The sequence below is a fragment of the Coturnix japonica genome, unplaced genomic scaffold (genome assembly GCF_054131305.1).
Source record: "Coturnix japonica strain WE unplaced genomic scaffold, WE-NBRP24 Scf090, whole genome shotgun sequence".
Lineage (NCBI taxonomy): Eukaryota > Metazoa > Chordata > Aves > Galliformes > Phasianidae > Coturnix > Coturnix japonica.
The window spans coordinates 207307-224998 of record NW_028188993.1 but is presented as its reverse complement, the minus strand read 5'-3'; the positions used below and the strand labels follow the sequence as shown (position 1 = coordinate 224998).

General features: G+C 36.9%; 4 long non-coding RNA genes across 6 annotated transcripts; all 4 read left to right on the top strand.

Annotated features, from left to right (window-relative positions):
- Nucleotides 1–862: 862 nt before the first annotated feature.
- LOC146751446 (uncharacterized) lies at nucleotides 863–5653 on the top strand. Its single transcript, XR_014941546.1, has 4 exons — nucleotides 863–923; nucleotides 1797–1865; nucleotides 1968–4729; nucleotides 4810–5653. It is a non-coding gene; the product is annotated as an uncharacterized LOC146751446 (long non-coding RNA).
- A 1807-nt stretch (nucleotides 5654–7460) lies between these two features.
- On the top strand, nucleotides 7461–10802 carry LOC146751445 (uncharacterized). 2 transcript variants are annotated; one of them, XR_014941545.1, is made up of 4 exons: nucleotides 7461–7750; nucleotides 8624–8692; nucleotides 8795–8860; nucleotides 10328–10802. It is a non-coding gene; the product is annotated as an uncharacterized LOC146751445 (long non-coding RNA). The 2 variants fall into 2 exon arrangements; XR_014941544.1 differs by lacking the exons at nucleotides 7461–7750; nucleotides 8624–8692 and having other exon boundaries at nucleotides 8700–8860.
- Nucleotides 10803–10919: 117 nt separating this feature from the next.
- Nucleotides 10920–14426, top strand: LOC146751444 (uncharacterized). The gene is made up of 4 exons (XR_014941543.1): nucleotides 10920–11564; nucleotides 11645–11753; nucleotides 12613–12657; nucleotides 13181–14426. It is a non-coding gene; the product is annotated as an uncharacterized LOC146751444 (long non-coding RNA).
- A 92-nt stretch (nucleotides 14427–14518) lies between these two features.
- Nucleotides 14519–17631, top strand: LOC146751443 (uncharacterized). Of its 2 annotated transcripts, XR_014941538.1 has the most exons (4): nucleotides 14519–14579; nucleotides 15453–15521; nucleotides 15624–15689; nucleotides 17157–17631. It is a non-coding gene; the product is annotated as an uncharacterized LOC146751443 (long non-coding RNA). The 2 variants fall into 2 exon arrangements; XR_014941537.1 differs by lacking the exons at nucleotides 14519–14579; nucleotides 15453–15521 and having other exon boundaries at nucleotides 15529–15689.
- The last annotated feature ends 61 nt before the right edge of the window (nucleotides 17632–17692 follow it).

The window sequence follows — 17692 nt, the reverse complement described above, 5'->3', positions numbered from 1 at the left end:
CTCTGAGTTCCACAACAACCTAAGCCTTGGAAATGTTGTTCAGCGTGTTCCTGGATCCGTTATGTCCTCTGGTTCTTTTATGACTAAGAGGCTCAGCTTTAAATTAGCAAACACTGCACAGTGTGCAGTGGGAATTAGCTTTGGGAATGAGTTAAGTAGAAAGTGGTGTATAGTATTTCACTTCATTTTATACTGCACATTTTACTCTCAGAAGCAATGGCTTTGTTCCTTTTTTACTTCCTAACATAGTTTCAAAAAGTGATGCCCAACAAATCATCCCACAGATGTCAGAAGTTACTTTTTTGTTTTATAAAGATGTAAGAGTGTAAAATGTAGATAGAAGTCCATGGCGACTTACTCTATGATGGTTAAAAGTTAGTAGGTCGTACTACTAGCCTTGTTGTGAAAATGGGTCTCCTAAGTCTTTCTTGTAAGACACTGACAGCTGAGTTAGAACAAAGCGTTTCTAACCATAACAGACTCTCTTGGCCCAAGGACAGCTTGAATCCAACCAGAAATGACCATCCAATAGGTCACTCCTTGCTTTATCACTCTTAGGTCAGAATTTTTTTCCTAATCTAGAAAGGAAATCCGTAATTGTTCTGTACATTACTGTAGTCAAATTAGATAATTGACAGTGGAATTCCAGCAGTTAATCTGTGGCAGACTTCCTATCACAGATGATTTGAAAGATCAAACAAACATAATTAAACGTAACTATTCTGAGATTAAAGCTGAATTAACAGTTGAAAATTACTTTGATAACAGAACTTTAGTTTTGGTCTGCAGTACTGAAGAGTTTGTGTAGATCTTGTTTGAGATAATGACACTGCATCCATCCAGTGCAAATGCAACATCTGCTTGTTTACAGCTTGCAGAAAAAATTGGAGAGTATGAAGACAACAGATGCACATCTCGACAAGGTAATTACAACAAGCACTGCTTCAGTCTCGCTGTTAGAAGATAGTTCAGGTTAACTGCAACCATGGCATACTAATCATCTTATTTTTTCAGAAGGTTTCAGGTAGAGAATAGTATGTTTAAGATCTCTGGAATATTACACTGAATGCCATGTACTTTGATATAGATAGATAGTAAATGTATATACTGAGTTCTGCTTTCAAATATGGTTTAAGTTTTCTATTGTTGGAAACAGTGTTCTTGTACATGGAGAGCATTACTACAACAGACAAGTAATACTATTCTTTCAATATTTGTCCTTATTGAGCAAATGAGATTTGAGAATTGAGCCCTATACTTACACCTGATATTTATCCCGTAGGTCGAAATGATGTCAGTGTTTGTAGATATTGGGGAGTTGCTGTTCACAACTTTGCATTAATTAAGGTGTTAGAGAGACACATTCTGTGAGTGCTTCCCTTCGTTTTTACACAGAAAATCAACAGATCAACCTGTAACAGTGAATTAGGTTTTCCTATAAATTTGATATAAATCCTATAATGGCACGTGTGCTAGAAGATTAGGAATGTGAAATGCTTTGTTTTTCCAGATATGTAACCCAGCTTTTATTTATGTCAGGGTAGAATCTTCTCTCTTGCTCTGTGCAATAAAACAATCCTTGCATATTACAGTTTAAATTGCATTTTTATCTTCCTGATTGTGTTTTATTTAGAGAGAAAATACAGTATTTTGTCTGTTTTGTGGTTTTGATTTTTAATAAATAATTGAAGGGGAAAGGGTCTGGCCTGTCACTCCTTTAGAGTATAAGCAGTTGTGTGCTAAATGCTGCTTTTAAGCATCTATCTTGTCTGTCTTGTGTGTCTTTCCATTTACAGGACATAGTGACAGTAACACTTGAAGTCCTAGGAAATATTAAGGAAGAAAACGTTAATCTCTTTATACAGGTAAATATGAATACATCGCAGTCAAGTGCGAAATCATTGTGTCCTTTTGTAGAAAATCATCTTACGCTGTTCTGTTTGTGAAAACATTTTTCCTCTTTGTAGAATCTTCTGTGGGAAAAGAATGTGAAAGATAGGACTGGATGTACCATGGATGTCATAAGACTGAAGGTTTGCCTGAAACTTCCAACCTCTTTGTTTTGTGCTTTCCCTCTTTTTAAATGGAAAGAAACTGCAGTGTATTGTCAGCCACATACAGGTCAAAGAGCAGACAAAAGAGAGAACATCAGTTTGTCATTGATCCATGTAGAGACACTTAAATACCTGCCAGCCAATGAGACCACTCAAGGTAGCTGACAGAGAAGCAAACCACAGTACTACTTGCTGTGTAGTGAAAGGGGAGACTTGCAGTCCCAAACATGAGTGGGACAGGATGAATGATCAGGACATAAGTGAAAGGAGGTGATGTTGTTTTCCCCTCCTTTGCTCTGAAAGGTCTCATCCATTTCACCTAGATGGCTCCTTATCTAGGGATGTAGTTACAGGTTTCTGTCCATGATTACAGTTATTGGCATAATAAACAGAAGTTTAACTGAGTGTAACAATGCAGCACAGTGCTAGCTATGGTCCCCCTAAAATTTTTTGATTACATCAGGCTGCAGTTTTAAAGATGTGATTTACACATAAGTGTATTCATCCCCGTGTACGATTCATTGCATAGTTCTGAGGTGAACGTTGGTGATGCTTGAGGATATACTTTCATTTTCCTTAAACCACAAAGCTAAGTAAATGATAAAAAAGTCGATTGTATGATTAGACAAGGTCTAAGGAAAACAATCAAATGTGCTGTGATTTGTTTCCTGAGAACATATGTGTGTCACAGGCAGCAAGGTAATTATTTCTACTTCACTGGAAGAAAGGTTTATTTCTTGACAAGTAGAACAACAGCAGCATAAAGCCAGCAGTGCTGATGCACTTCAAGCTGTCTGTTGTAGTCATTAGCTGTACTGCTGATTAGAAGTATGCTTCTGTTGTACTGAGCTTTGGGATCAAAGTAATATTTACATGATATTTTAGACAGTTTTCTAGTGATGAAAACTCTTTTAGTGCAACGTTTGGCATGTGAGTTAATGGACTTAGTTTTGAAAGTATTCCATTGTTAATTCCATTGCTAGTCATTTCACCACCCAGATATTTGTTCTTTCTCTGCTATTCAGAGATTCTGTTTCAAGACAGTGTAAGTGTTAAGCATGAGAACTCAGTGGGAACAGACTCAGCATTTTTGCCTATTTTACATCACCTTGGACAGGTGATGAGGCTTTCATAGAGACATATATCATACATACAATCAAAGTGGCATGGTAGGAGATGACATTGAAATTTGCACAAATATTCCAGGTAACGGTCCAAATGAGAAGCTGAAGGCAGAGTATAGCAAAGTATAATTCTTAATTGTAAGAATGGTTGTTACAAGAGATGACTCTGTTGCATTGTTATTTTGATCAACCTCTGCATATTTGTCAGAGGTTTTTCCCTGCTCTGTGTACTTGTAAAGTTGTTTCGGTTTTTTTTCTCCGTAAGTATTTTGTTTTTAAAGGTTTGTTTATATACTCTAACAGTCATTTTTCTGGTAAGGGACTGGTATCTATTCAAGGCAAATCTCATCTAGAGATAGTCCAAGGTGTCCATGAGCTGTATGATCTGGAAGAGACTGCGATAGAATGGAAAGAAGATGAAAAAAGAACCAATAGGTTCATTCCCAGGGTGAGAGAGTGAGGCAGACTACTACATACTGTATCGGATTAACAGATGATGTAGTTGCCTGGAAGTAGAATAAAATGTCAGGTAACAGAGGCATCTAAGTAAAGTGTACTGAAAGAACAGACCTACAGAACAGTGAGGATTGGTAAGTGCAGAAATAGTTTTTCATTTCTAGCTTTTTCATTGATAGTTGGCCATAAAAATAGTTCCTTACAATGTAGTCACTTAAGCGGTATGAATGAAAATCATACATTGTGTAAAATGATTTTGGCATAGTTTAAATGCAAATTAATTTGAGCGTTTTTTAAACATGCTTAATCCAGTTGTTTTAATTATTGTCTAGCACTTGACAGAGGAGAAGCCAGAAGGCCTTGTCAACGAAGCATCTCGGTATGGATATCAAAACCACTTTTTTAATCATAGTCAGTGACTGCACTGTGCGGAAGATCATTCAAAATTGATTCTTTTTCTTTTCTAAGGTTTTCCCCTCCCTTGCTTTTAAACAAAGGTAGAAAACAAAACTTACTCTGTACTTCATTTGATCATTCTGCTTAGATATGAATTTTCTAATAAGTAGGTTGATCTGAAAATAATGCCTCCTCTTTTTTTCCATGGAAACTACAACAGATAGAGTACAAATAACAGGTTGAAAGAAGCTCAACTTTCAGCTACAAAAACAGTTTCCAGTATAGTCTCCTCACCATTAGCTATACATTTTTGCTAGCAGTGAAAAAGCCTCAGCATGCTGTGCTTGTAAACATTTCAGTGGCCATGGCTTGTCTTTCATGTCACTGGCTGCTGCTACTTTTGTCTCCTGAAATGCACAAGCCACAAGTCACCTCAAGAAGCTAATACTGTAGTCATTCCATGATGTTTTAGTTGGCTGATGGTTTGGTTAATGTTTGCCTTCCTGTACTAACAATCTAGTAATTTTACAGTGCTATGAGAGACATACTGCTTCTGCCTTACAAAAAACTGCTTGTTCAAGGTGTTCCTTTTTTCTTTTTCCAAATGCATAGGCAGGTTGCATTAGCTGATCTTGTAATCGTCAATAAAACGGATTTGGTTTCAAGGGAAGAATTGAATAAAGTCAGACCAACTGTCAGGTATGAAATTTCTGGTATAACCGTGACATTGTACATGCTCAAATGTTATTAGAAATTAGATCTCATGATTGTTCCAACAGATCGTGTAGTGAAAAAGAGCAGTGAGAAAGCAGTGAAAAAGAGTCTGCGCCTTTCTGGAGATGTTTCCAGTGCATTTCTGTGCTTCCACAGTATTATCGGCTTGCCTAAGTAAGATTTGATGTTACCTGCTCAGAAGTGTAGAATTATAGAATAGAATCCAAGAATGCTCTTAAGTTGGAAGGAACCTTCAAGGACCATTGACTCCAACCTCTGGCTCTACTCAGGACCACCCAAAATTCCAATTCTATGTCTGAGAGCTTTCTCCAAATGTTCCTTGAACTCTGGCTGCTTGGGGCTGTTCCATGTCTACGGCCCTCTGGTGAAGAACCTTTTCCTAATACCCAACCTGACCCTCTTCTGGTGCAACTCCACACCGTTTCCTTGGCTAAATTAGGCCTAAAAAATGCCTTATAATAGACCTTTGTCTTAAGTGCTCACATTCTTATACTATTGGGCAGCTGTTGCCATTTGTCTGAGTTAACTACAGGGGGCAGTGTCTTGTAGTCCATACATGTTTATTAGCAAATATAAAGGGGTATGGAAGATATCTGAATAATTGTCATGGATGTAAAAGAACAAACGGGCTGAATCAAAGCAGTGTTCAAAGGTGTGTTCCATCTTTCTCAGTACCCTGGCAGACAAAATGGAATATTGAGAAATACTTTGCAACGTTATTTGTGGTTCAGACTCTTGAGAATTCTTAACCTTGCAGTTTGTACTGGGAGAAGAAAAATGCTATGTTCAGTAGTAGTATTTTATTGTTAGAAGTTGTGAATTTTGACCTTGGTTCGTCTATAAAATGTCACAAAAGCAAACTTTTTCTTGATGCCTCTTGGACTGTAAAACATTGAGTAACAGTGTGAGAGATGTCGTTATGTTTCTTGTATTGCTCTACATTATTAAATTGTTCAATGGATATATTACAGTTGCATTTGAACCTCATTTTGCTTTTTTCTATTTGTTTTAGGTCAATAAATGGACTTGTCGAAATTTTGGAGACACAAAGGTCGAGGTATTAGATTAACCTGTATTCCAACAAGTACCAAATCCTGTCCCACTGACATTATTTTTACAAAGCTTTCATTATGATCTGTTGGCTGTGCACATGCATACCTACCTGTACTGTGTTTTAAAGTGTGCTTGTGTTCAAAGAGGTACAGAACGATTGTTCCCATCAGAGAATTAGATAACACTTAGGCATCCAAAACAAATCACATCTTTCAGAAAACAGATTCTTGTGTGGTTTTTAGTATTAATTTGTTTTTTAACTGTATTCACTAAAATTCTCTTTTTATGCTCCCATATTACTGTACAGCTGAAAGCTGCTTTACTCCATGGTAGATAGCACTGACTGCTGACATCTGAAAATAGGGCTAGCTTCTGGTGCTTTGCATTGGAATAAGAGATCAGGAAAAAAAACCAACAAACATGAACAATTATTTATATGTTTAAAAATGAGTAATCGAAGCTTCAGTACACATAATTCTTACATGCAGTGAAAATACAAAGCTTTCTTTCTCTCCCTATCTGTGCAGAGTTGATCTTTCCAATGTGCCGGACCTGCATGCTTTAGACAGTCTATCTGGAATCAGGTATGGCAATAATTTCACTTTTATTAAAAGGAATGCTCATTGCATAGATAGACGCATGAAGTAGGTACATTTACATTTAGGCAGAGTCTGCATCTGAATTTCTGTTGCATGTTCTAGTTCAGACACTTGTTTACAATTCTCAGTAAGAGTAAGAAGTAATAGAAAGAGGATGTTTTTCCACTTGAGATACATGCAGCAAAAGATTGTAGGGTTTGTAAAATGAAATGAGAGCCAAAGCACCCATGATTGTTTGGCGTTTTCCCCCCGTTTCCCTTGTTGAGGCTTTAAGTTGTCCATTAGTACTACTAGTAATCAATAAGATCTCAGTGCTTTTTTCTGGTTCTCTTAAAACTCAGAGGATTTAAGTTTTTTTCTTGCTTTACATTGTGATGAACTGGAGACCTTAGTTTTCACAGGAAACTCTGAGTTCCACAACAACCTAAGCCTTGGAAATGTTGTTCAGCGTGTTCCTGGATCCGTTATGTCCTCTGGTTCTTTTATGACTAAGAGGCTCAGCTTTAAATTAGCAAACACTGCACAGTGTGCAGTGGGAATTAGCTTTGGGAATGAGTTAAGTAGAAAGTGGTGTATAGTATTTCACTTCATTTTATACTGCACATTTTACTCTTAGAAGCAATGGCTTTGTTCCTTTTTTACTTCCTAACATAGTTTCAAAAAGTGATGCCCAACAAATCATCCCACAGATGTCAGAAGTTACTTTTTTGTTTTATAAAGATGTAAGAGTGTAAAATGTAGATAGAAGTCCATGGCGACTTACTCTATGATGGTTAAAAGTTAGTAGGTCTACAACAAGTACTAGCCTTGTTGTGAAGATGGGTCTCCTAAGTCTTTCTTGTAAGACACTGACAGCTGAGTTAGAACAAAGCGTTTCTAACCATAACAGACTCTCTTGGCCCAAGGACAGCTTGAATCCAACCAGAAATGACCATCCAATAGGTCACTCCTTGCTTTATCACTCTTAGGTCAGAATTTTTTTCCTAATCTAGAAAGGAAATCCGTAATTGTTCTGTACATTACTGTAGTCAAATTAGATAATTGACAGTGGAATTCCAGCAGTTAATCTGTGGCAGACTTCCTATCACAGATGATTTGAAAGATCAAACAAACATAATTAAACATAACTATTCTGAGATTAAAGCTGAATTAACAGTTGAAAATTACTTTGATAACAGCACTTTAGTTTTGGTCTGCAGTACTGAAGAGTTGGTGTAGATCTTGTTTGAGATAATGACACTGCATCCATCCAGTGCAAATGCAACATCTGCTTGTTTACAGCTTGCAGAAAAAATTGGAGAGTATGAAGACAACAGATGCACATCTCGACAAGGTAATTACAACAAGCACTGCTTCAGTCTCGCTGTTAGAAGATAGTTCAGGTTAACTGCAACCATGGCATACTAATCATCTTATTTTTTCAGAAGGTTTCAGGTAGAGAATAGTATGTTTAAGATCTCTGGAATATTACACTGAATGCCATGTACTTTGATATAGATAGATAGTAAATGTATATACTGAGTTCTGCTTTCAAATATGGTTTAAGAGTTCTATTGTTGGAAACAGTGTTCTTGTACATGGAGAGCATTACTACAACAGACAAGTAATACTATTCTTTCAATATTTGTCCTTATTGAGCAATTGAGATTTGAGAATTGAGCCCTATACTTACACCTGATATTTATCCCGTAGGTCAAAATGATGTCAGTGTTTGTAGATATTGGGGAGTTGCTGTTCACAACTTTGCATTAATTAAGGTGTTAGAGAGACACATTCTGTGAGTGCTTCCCTTCGTTTTTACACAGAAAATCAACAGATCAACCTGTAACAGTGAATTAGGTTTTCCTATAAATTTGATATAATACCTACAATCGCATGTGTGCTAGAAGGTTAGGAATGTGAAATGCTTTGTTTTTCCAGATATGTAACCCAGCTTTTATTTATGTCAGGGTAGAATCTTCTCTCTTTCTCTGTGCAATAAAACAATCCTTGCATATTACAGTTTAAATTGCATTTTTATCTTCCTGATTGTGTTTTATTTAGAGAGAAAATACAGTATTTTGACTGTTTTGTGGTTTTGATTTTTAATAAATAATTGAAGGGGAAAGGGTCTGGCCTGTCACTCCTTTAGAGTATAAGCAGTTGTGTGCTAAATGCTGCTTTTAAGCATCTATCTTGTCTGTCTTGTGTGTCTTTCCATTTACAGGACATAGTGACAGTAACACTTGAAGTCCTAGGAAATATTAAGGAAGAAAACGTTAATCTCTTTATACAGGTAAATATGAATACATCGCAGTCAAGTGCGAAATCATTGTGTCCTTTTGTAGAAAATCATCTTACGCTGTTCTGTTTGTGAAAACATTTTTCCTCTTTGTAGAATCTTCTGTGGGAAAAGAATGTGAAAGATAGGACTGGATGTACCATGGATGTCATAAGACTGAAGGTTTGCCTGAAACTTCCAACCTCTTTGTTTTGTGCTTTCCCTCTTTTTAAATGGAAAGAAACTGCAGTGTATTGTCAGCCACATACAGGTCAAAGAGCAGACAAAAGAGAGAACATCAGTTTGTCATTGATCCATGTAGAGACACTTAAATACCTGCCAGCCAATGAGACCACTCAAGGTAGCTGACAGAGAAGCAAACCACAGTACTACTTGCTGTGTAGTGAAAGGGGAGACTTGCAGTCCCAAACATGAGTGGGACAGGATGAATGATCAGGACATAAGTGAAAGGAGGTGATGTTGTTTTCCCCTCCTTTGCTCTGAAAGGTCTCATCCATTTCACCTAGATGGCTCCTTATCTAGGGATGTAGTTACAGGTTTCTGTCCATGATTACAGTTATTGGCATAATAAACAGAAGTTTAACTGAGTGTAACAATGCAGCACAGTGCTAGCTATGGTCCCCCTAAAATTTTTTGATTACATCAGGCTGCAGTTTTAAAGATGTGATTTACACATAAGTGTATTCATCCCCGTGTACGATTCATTGCATAGTTCTGAGGTGAACGTTGGTGATGCTTGAGGATATACTTTCATTTTCCTTAAACCACAAAGCTAAGTAAATGATAAAAAAGTCGATTGTATGATTAGACAAGGTCTAAGGAAAACAATCAAATGTGCTGTGATTTGTTTCCTGAGAACATATGTGTGTCACAGGCAGCAAGGTAATTATTTCTACTTCACTGGAAGAAAGGTTTATTTCTTGACAAGTAGAACAACAGCAGCATAAAGCCGGCAGTGCTGATGCACTTCAAGCTGTCTGTTGTACTCATTAGCTGTACTGCTGATTAGAAGTATGCTTCTGTTGTACTGAGCTTTGGGATCCGAGTAATATTTACATTCTATTTTAGACAGTTTTCTAGTGATGAAAACTCTTTTAGTGCAACGTTTGGCATGTGAGTTAATGGACTTAGTTTTGAAGGTATTCCATTGTTAATTCCATTGCTAGTCATTTCACCACACAGATATTTGTTCTTTCTCTGCTATTGAGAGATTCTGTTTCAAGACAGTGTAAGTGTTAAGCATGAGAACTCAGTGGGAACAGACTCAGCATTTTTGCCTATTTTACATCACCTTGGACAGGTGATGAGGCTTTCATAGAGACATATATCATACATACAATCAAAGTGGCATGGTAGGAGATGACATTGAAATTTGCACAAATATTCCAGGTAACCGTCCAAATGAGAAGCTGAAGGCAGAGTATAGCAAAGTATAATTCTTAATTGTAAGAATGGTTGTTACAAGAGATGACTCTGTTGCATTGTTATTTTGATCAACCTCTGCATATTTGTCAGAGGTTTTTCCCTGCTCTGTGTACTTGTAAAGTTGTTTTGTTTTTCTTTTTTTCTCCGTAAGTATTTTGTTTTTAAAGGTTTGTTTATATACTCTAACAGTTATTTTTCTGGTAGGGGACTGGTATCTATTCAAGGCAAATCTCATCAAGAGATAGTCCAAGGTGTCCATGAGCTGTATGATCTGGAAGAGACTGCAATAGAATGGAAAGAAGATGAAAAAAGAACCAATAGGTTCATTCCCAGGGTGAGAGAGTGAGGCAGACTACTACATACTGTATCGGATTAACAGCTGATGTAGTTGCCTGGAAGTAGAATAAAATGTCAGGTAACAGAGGCATCTAAGTAAAGTGTACTGAAAGAACAGACCTACAGAACAGTGAGGATTGGTAAGTGCAGAAATAGTTTTTCATTTCTAGCTTTTTCATTGATAGTTGGCCATAAAAATAGTTCCTTACAATGTAGTCACTTAAGCGGTATGAATGAAAATCATACATTGTGTAAAATGATTTTGGCATAGTTTAAATGCAAATTAATTTGAGCATTTTTTAAACATGCTTAATCCAGTTGTTTTAATTATTGTCTAGCACTTGAGACAGGAGAAGCCAGAAGGCCTTGTCAACGAAGCATCTCGGTATGGATATCAAAACCACTTTTTTAATCATAGTCAGTGACTGCACTGTGCGGAAGATCATTCAAAATTGATTCTTTTTCTTTTCTAAGGTTTTCCCCTCCCTTGCTTTTAAACAAAGGTAGAAAACAAAACTTACTCTGTACTTCATTTGATCATTCTGCTTAGATATGAATTTTCTAATAAGTGGGTTGATCTGAAAATAATGCCTCCTCTTTTTTTCCATGGAAACTACAACAGATGGAGTACAAATAACAGGTTGAAAGAAGCTCAACTTTCAGCTACAAAAACAGTTTTCAGTATAGTCTCCTCACCATTAGCTATACATTTTTGCTAGCAGTGAAAAAGCCTCAGCATGCTGTGCTTGTAAACATTTCAGTGGCCATGGCTTGTCTTTCATGTCACTGGCTGCTGCTACTTATGTCTCCTGAAATGCACAAGCCACAAGTCACCTCAAGAAGCTAATACTGTAGTCATTCCATGATGTTTTAGTTGGCTGATGGTTTGGTTAATGTTTGCCTTCCTGTACTAACTAACAATCTAGTAATTTTACAGCGCTATGAGAGACATACTGCTTCTGCCTTACAAAAAACTGCTTGTTCAAGGTGTTCCTTTTTTCTTTTTCCAAATGCATAGGCAGGTTGCATTAGCTGATCTTGTAATCGTCAATAAAACGGATTTGGTTTCAAGGGAAGAATTGAATAAAGTCAGACCAACTGTCAGGTATGAAATTTCTGGTATAACCGTGACATTGTACATGCTCAAATGTTATTAGAAATTAGATCTCATGATTGTTCCAACAGATCGTGTAGTGAAAAAGAGCAGTGAGAAAGCAGTGAAAAAGAGTCTGCGCCTTTCTGGAGATGTTTCCAGTGCATTTCTGTGCTTCCACAGTCTTATCGGCTTGCCTAAGTAAGATTTGATGTTACCTGCTCAGAAGTGTAGAATTATAGAATAGAATCAAAGAATGCTTTTAAGTTGGAAGGAACCTTCAAGGACCATTGACTCCAACCTCTGGCTCTACTCAGGACCACCCAAAATTCCAATTCTATGTCTGAGAGCTTTCTCCAAATGTTCCTTGAACTCTGGCTGCTTGGGGCTGTTCCATGTCTACGGCCCTCTGGTGAAGAACCTTTTCCTAATACCCAACCTGACCCTCTTCTGGTGCAACTCCACACCGTTTCCTTGGCTAAATTAGGCCTAACAAATGCCTTATAATAGACCTTTGTCTTAAGTGCTCACATTCTTATACTATTGGGCAGCTGTTGCCATTTGTCTGAGTTAACTACGGGGGGCAATATCTGCTAGTCCATACATGTTTATTAGCAAATATAAAGGAGTATGGAAGATATCTGAATAATTGTCATGGATGTAAAAGAACAAACGGGCTGAATCAAAGCAGTGTTCAAAGGTGTGTTCCATCTTTCTCAGTACCCTGACAGACAAAATGGAATATTGAGAAATACTTTGCAACGTTATTTGTGGTTCAGACTCTTGAGAATTCTTAACCTTGCAGCTTGTACTGAGAGAAGAAAAATGCTCTGTTCAGTAGTAATATTTTATTGTCAGAAGTTGTGAATTTTGACCTTGGTTCGGCTATAAAATGTCACAAAAGCAAACTTTTTCTTGATGCCTCTTGGACTGTAAAACATTTAGTAACAGTGTGAGAGATGTCGTTATGTTTCTTGTATTGCTCTACATTGTTAAATTGTTCAATCGATATATTACAGTTGCGTTTGCACCTCATTTTGCTTTTTTCTATTTGTTTTAGGTCAATAAATGGACTTGTCGAAATTTTGGAGACACAAAGGTCGAGGTATTAGATTAACCTGTATTCCAACAAGTACCAAATCCTGTCCCACTGACATTATTTTTACCAAGCTTTCATTATGATCTGTTGGCTGTGCACATGCATACCTACCTTTACTGTGTTTTAATGTGTGCTTGTGTTCAAAGAGGTACAGAACGATTGTTCCCATCAGAGAATTAGATAACACTTAGGCATCCAAAACAAATCACATCTTTCAGAAAACAGATTCTTGTGTGGTTTTTAGTATTAATTTGTTTTTTAACTGTATTCACTAAAATTCTCTTTTTATGCACCCATATTACTGTACAGCTGAAAGCTGCTTTACTCCACGGTAGATAGCACTGACTGCTGACATCTGAAAATAGGGCTAGCTTCTGGTGCTTTGCATTGGAATAAGAGATCAGGAAAAAAAACCAACAAACATGAACAATTATTTATATGTTTAAAAATGAGTAATCGAAGCTTCAGTACACATAATTCTTACATGCAGTGAAAATACAAAGCTTTCTTTCTCTCCCTATCTGTGCAGAGTTGATCTTTCCAATGTGCCGGACCTGCATGCTTTAGACAGTCTATCTGGAATCAGGTATGGCAATAATTTCACTTTTATTAAAAGGAATGCTCATTGCATAGATAGACGCATGAAGTAGGTACATTTACATTTAGGCAGAGTCTGCATCTGAATTTCTGTTGCATGTTCTAGTTCAGACACTTGTTTACAATTCTCAGTAAGAGTAAGAAGTAATAGAAAGAGGATGTTTTTCCACTTGAGATACATGCAGCAAAAGATTGTAGGGTTTGTAAAATGAAATGAGAGCCAAAGCACCCATGATTGTTTGGCGTTTTCCCCCCGTTTCCCTTGTTGAGGCTTTAAGTTGTCCATTAGTACTACTAGTAATCAATAAGATCTCAGTGCTTTTTTCTGGTTCTCTTAAAACTCAGAGGATTTAATTTTTTTCTTGCTTTACATTGTGATGAACTGGAGACCTTAGTTTTCACAGGAAACTCTGAGTTCCACAACAACCTAAGCCTTGGAAATGTTGTTCAGCGTGTTCCTGGATCCGTTATGTCCTCTGGTTCTTTTATGACTAAGAGGCTCAGCTTTAAATTAGGAAGCACTGCACAGTGTGCAGTGGGAATTAGCTTTGGGAATGAGTTAAGTAGAAAGTGGTGTATAGTATTTCACTTCATTTTATACTGCACATTTTACTCTTAGAAGCAATGGCTTTGTTCCTTTTTTACTTCCTAACATAGTTTCAAAAAGTGATGCCCAACAAATCATCCCACAGATGTCAGAAGTTACTTTTTTGTTTTATAAAGATGTAAGAGTGTAAAATGTAGATAGAAGTCCATGGCGACTTACTCTATGATGGTTAAAAGTTAGTAGGTCGTACTACTAGCCTTGTTGTGAAAATGGGTCTCCTAAGTCTTTCTTGTAAGACACTGACAGCTGAGTTAGAATAAAGCGTTTCTAACCATAACAGACTCTCTTGGCCCAAGGACAGCTTGAATCCAACCAGAAATGACCATCCAATAGGTCACTCCTTGCTTTATCACTCTTAGGTCAGAATTTTTTTCCTAATCTAGAAAGGAAATCCGTAATTGTTCTGTACATTACTATAGTCAAATTAGAGAATTGACAGTGGAATTCCAGCAGTTAATCTGTGGCAGACTTCCTATCACAGATCATTTGAAAGATCAAACAAACATAATTAAACATAACTATTCTGAGATTAAAGCTGAATTAACAGTTGAAAATTACTTTGATAACAGCACTTTAGTTTTGGTCTGCAGTACTGAAGAGTTTGTGTAGATCTTGTTTGAGATAATGACACTGCATCCATCCAGTGCAAATGCAACATCTGCTTGTTTACAGCTTGCAGAAAAAATTGGAGAGTATGAAGACAACAGATGCACATCTCGACAAGGTAATTACAACAAGCACTGCTTCAGTCTCGCTGTTAGAAGATAGTTCAGGATAACTGCAACCATGGCATACTAATCATCTTATTTTTTCAGAAGGTTTCAGGTAGAGAATAGTATGTTTAAGATCTCTGGAATATTACACTGAATGCCATGTACTTTGATACAGATAGATAGTAAATGTATATACTGAGTTCTGCTTTCAAATATGGTTTAAGAGTTCTATTGTTGGAAACAGTGTTCTTGTACATGGAGAGCATTACTACAACAGACAAGTAATACTATTCTTTCAATATTTGTCCTTATTGAGCAATTGAGATTTGAGAATTGAGCCCTATACTTACACCTGATATTTATCCCGTAGGTCGAAATGATGTCAGTGTTTGTAGATATTGGGGAGTTGCTGTTCACAACTTTGCATTAATTAAGGTGTTAGAGAGACACATTCTGTGAGTGCTTCCCTTCGTTTTTACACAGAAAATCAACAGATCAACCTGTAACAGTGAATTAGGTTTTCCTATAAATTTGATATAATACCTACAGTCGCATGTGTGCTAGAAGGTTAGGAATGTGAAATGCTTTGTTTTTCCAGATATGTAACCCAGCTTTTATTTATGTCAGGGTAGAATCTTTTCTCTTGCTCTGTGCAATAAAACAATCCTTGCATATTACAGTTTAAATTGCATTTTTATCTTCCTGATTGTGTTTTATTTAGAGAGAAAATACAGTATTTTGTCTGTTTTGTGGTTTTGATTTTTAATAAATAATTGAAGGGGAAAGGGTCTGGCCTGTCACTCCTTTAGAGTATAAGCAGTTGTGTGCTAAATGCTGCTTTTAAGTATCTATCTTGTGTGTCTTGTGTGTCTTTCCATTTACAGGACATAGTGACAGTAACACTTGAAGTCCTAGGAAATATTAAGGAAGAAAACGTTAATCTCTTTATACAGGTAAATATGAATACATCGCAGTCAAGTGCGAAATCATTGTGTCCTTTTGTAGAAAATCATCTTACGCTGTTCTGTTTGTGAAAACATTTTTCCTCTTTGTAGAATCTTCTGTGGGAAAAGAATGTGAAAGATAGGACTGGATGTACCATGGATGTCATAAGACTGAAGGTTTGCCTGAAACTTCCAACCTCTTTGTTTTGTGCTTTCCCTCTTTTTAAATGGAAAGAAACTGCAGTGTATTGTCAGCCACATACAGGTCAAAGAGCAGACAAAAGAGAGAACATCAGTTTGTCATTGATCCATGTAGAGACACTTAAATACCTGCCAGCCAATGAGACCACTCAAGGTAGCTGACAGAGAAGCAAACCACAGTACTACTTGCTGTGTAGTGAAAGGGGAGACTTGCAGTCCCAAACATGAGTGGGACAGGATGAATGATCAGGACATAAGTGAAAGGAGGTGATGTTGTTTTCCCCTCCTTTGCTCTGAAAGGTCTCATCCATTTCACCTAGATGGCTCCTTATCTAGGGATGTAGTTACAGGTTTCTGTCCATGATTACAGTTATTGGCATAATAAACAGAAGTTTAACTGAGTGTAACAATGCAGCACAGTGCTAGCTATGGTCCCCCTAAAATTTTTTGATTACATCAGGCTGCAGTTTTAAAGATGTGATTTACACATAAGTGTATTCATCCCCGTGTACGATTCATTGCATAGTTCTGAGGTGAACGTTGGTGATGCTTGAGGATATACTTTCATTTTCCTTAAACCACAAAGCTAAGTAAATGATAAAAAAGTCGATTGTATGATTAGACAAGGTCTAAGGAAAACAATCAAATGTGCTGTGATTTGTTTCCTGAGAACATATGTGTGTCACAGGCAGCAAGGTAATTATTTCTACTTCACTGGAAGAAAGGTTTATTTCTTGACAAGTAGAACAACAGCAGCATAAAGCCAGCAGTGCTGATGCACTTCAAGCTGTCTGTTGTACTCATTAGCTGTACTGCTGATTAGAAGTATGCTTCTGTTGTACTGAGCTTTGGGATCCGAGTAATATTTACATTCTATTTTAGACAGTTTTCTAGTGATGAAAACTCTTTTAGTGCAACGTTTGGCATGTGAGTTAATGGACTTAGTTTTGAAGGTATTCCATTGTTAATTCCATTGCTAGTCATTTCACCACACAGATATTTGTTCTTTCTCTGCTATTGAGAGATTCTGTTTCAAGACAGTGTAAGTGTTAAGCATGAGAACTCAGTGGGAACAGACTCAGCATTTTTGCCTATTTTACATCACCTTGGACAGGTGATGAGGCTTTCATAGAGACATATATCATACATACAATCAAAGTGGCATGGTAGGAGATGACATTGAAATTTGCACAAATATTCCAGGTAACCGTCCAAATGAGAAGCTGAAGGCAGAGTATAGCAAAGTATAATTCTTAATTGTAAGAATGGTTGTTACAAGAGATGACTCTGTTGCATTGTTATTTTGATCAACCTCTGCATATTTGTCAGAGGTTTTTCCCTGCTCTGTGTACTTGTAAAGTTGTTTTGTTTTTCTTTTTTTCTCCGTAAGTATTTTGTTTTTAAAGGTTTGTTTATATACTCTAACAGTTATTTTTCTGGTAGGGGACTGGTATCTATTCAAGGCAAATCTCATCAAGAGATAGTCCAAGGTGTCCATGAGCTGTATGATCTGGAAGAGACTGCAATAGAATGGAAAGAAGATGAAAAAAGAACCAATAGGTTCATTCCCAGGGTGAGAGAGTGAGGCAGACTACTACATACTGTATCGGATTAACAGCTGATGTAGTTGCCTGGAAGTAGAATAAAATGTCAGGTAACAGAGGCATCTAAGTAAAGTGTACTGAAAGAACAGACCTACAGAACAGTGAGGATTGGTAAGTGCAGAAATAGTTTTTCATTTCTAGCTTTTTCATTGATAGTTGGCCATAAAAATAGTTCCTTACAATGTAGTCACTTAAGCGGTATGAATGAAAATCATACATTGTGTAAAATGATTTTGGCATAGTTTAAATGCAAATTAATTTGAGCATTTTTTAAACATGCTTAATCCAGTTGTTTTAATTATTGTCTAGCACTTGAGACAGGAGAAGCCAGAAGGCCTTGTCAATGAAGCATCTCGGTATGGATATCAAAACCAC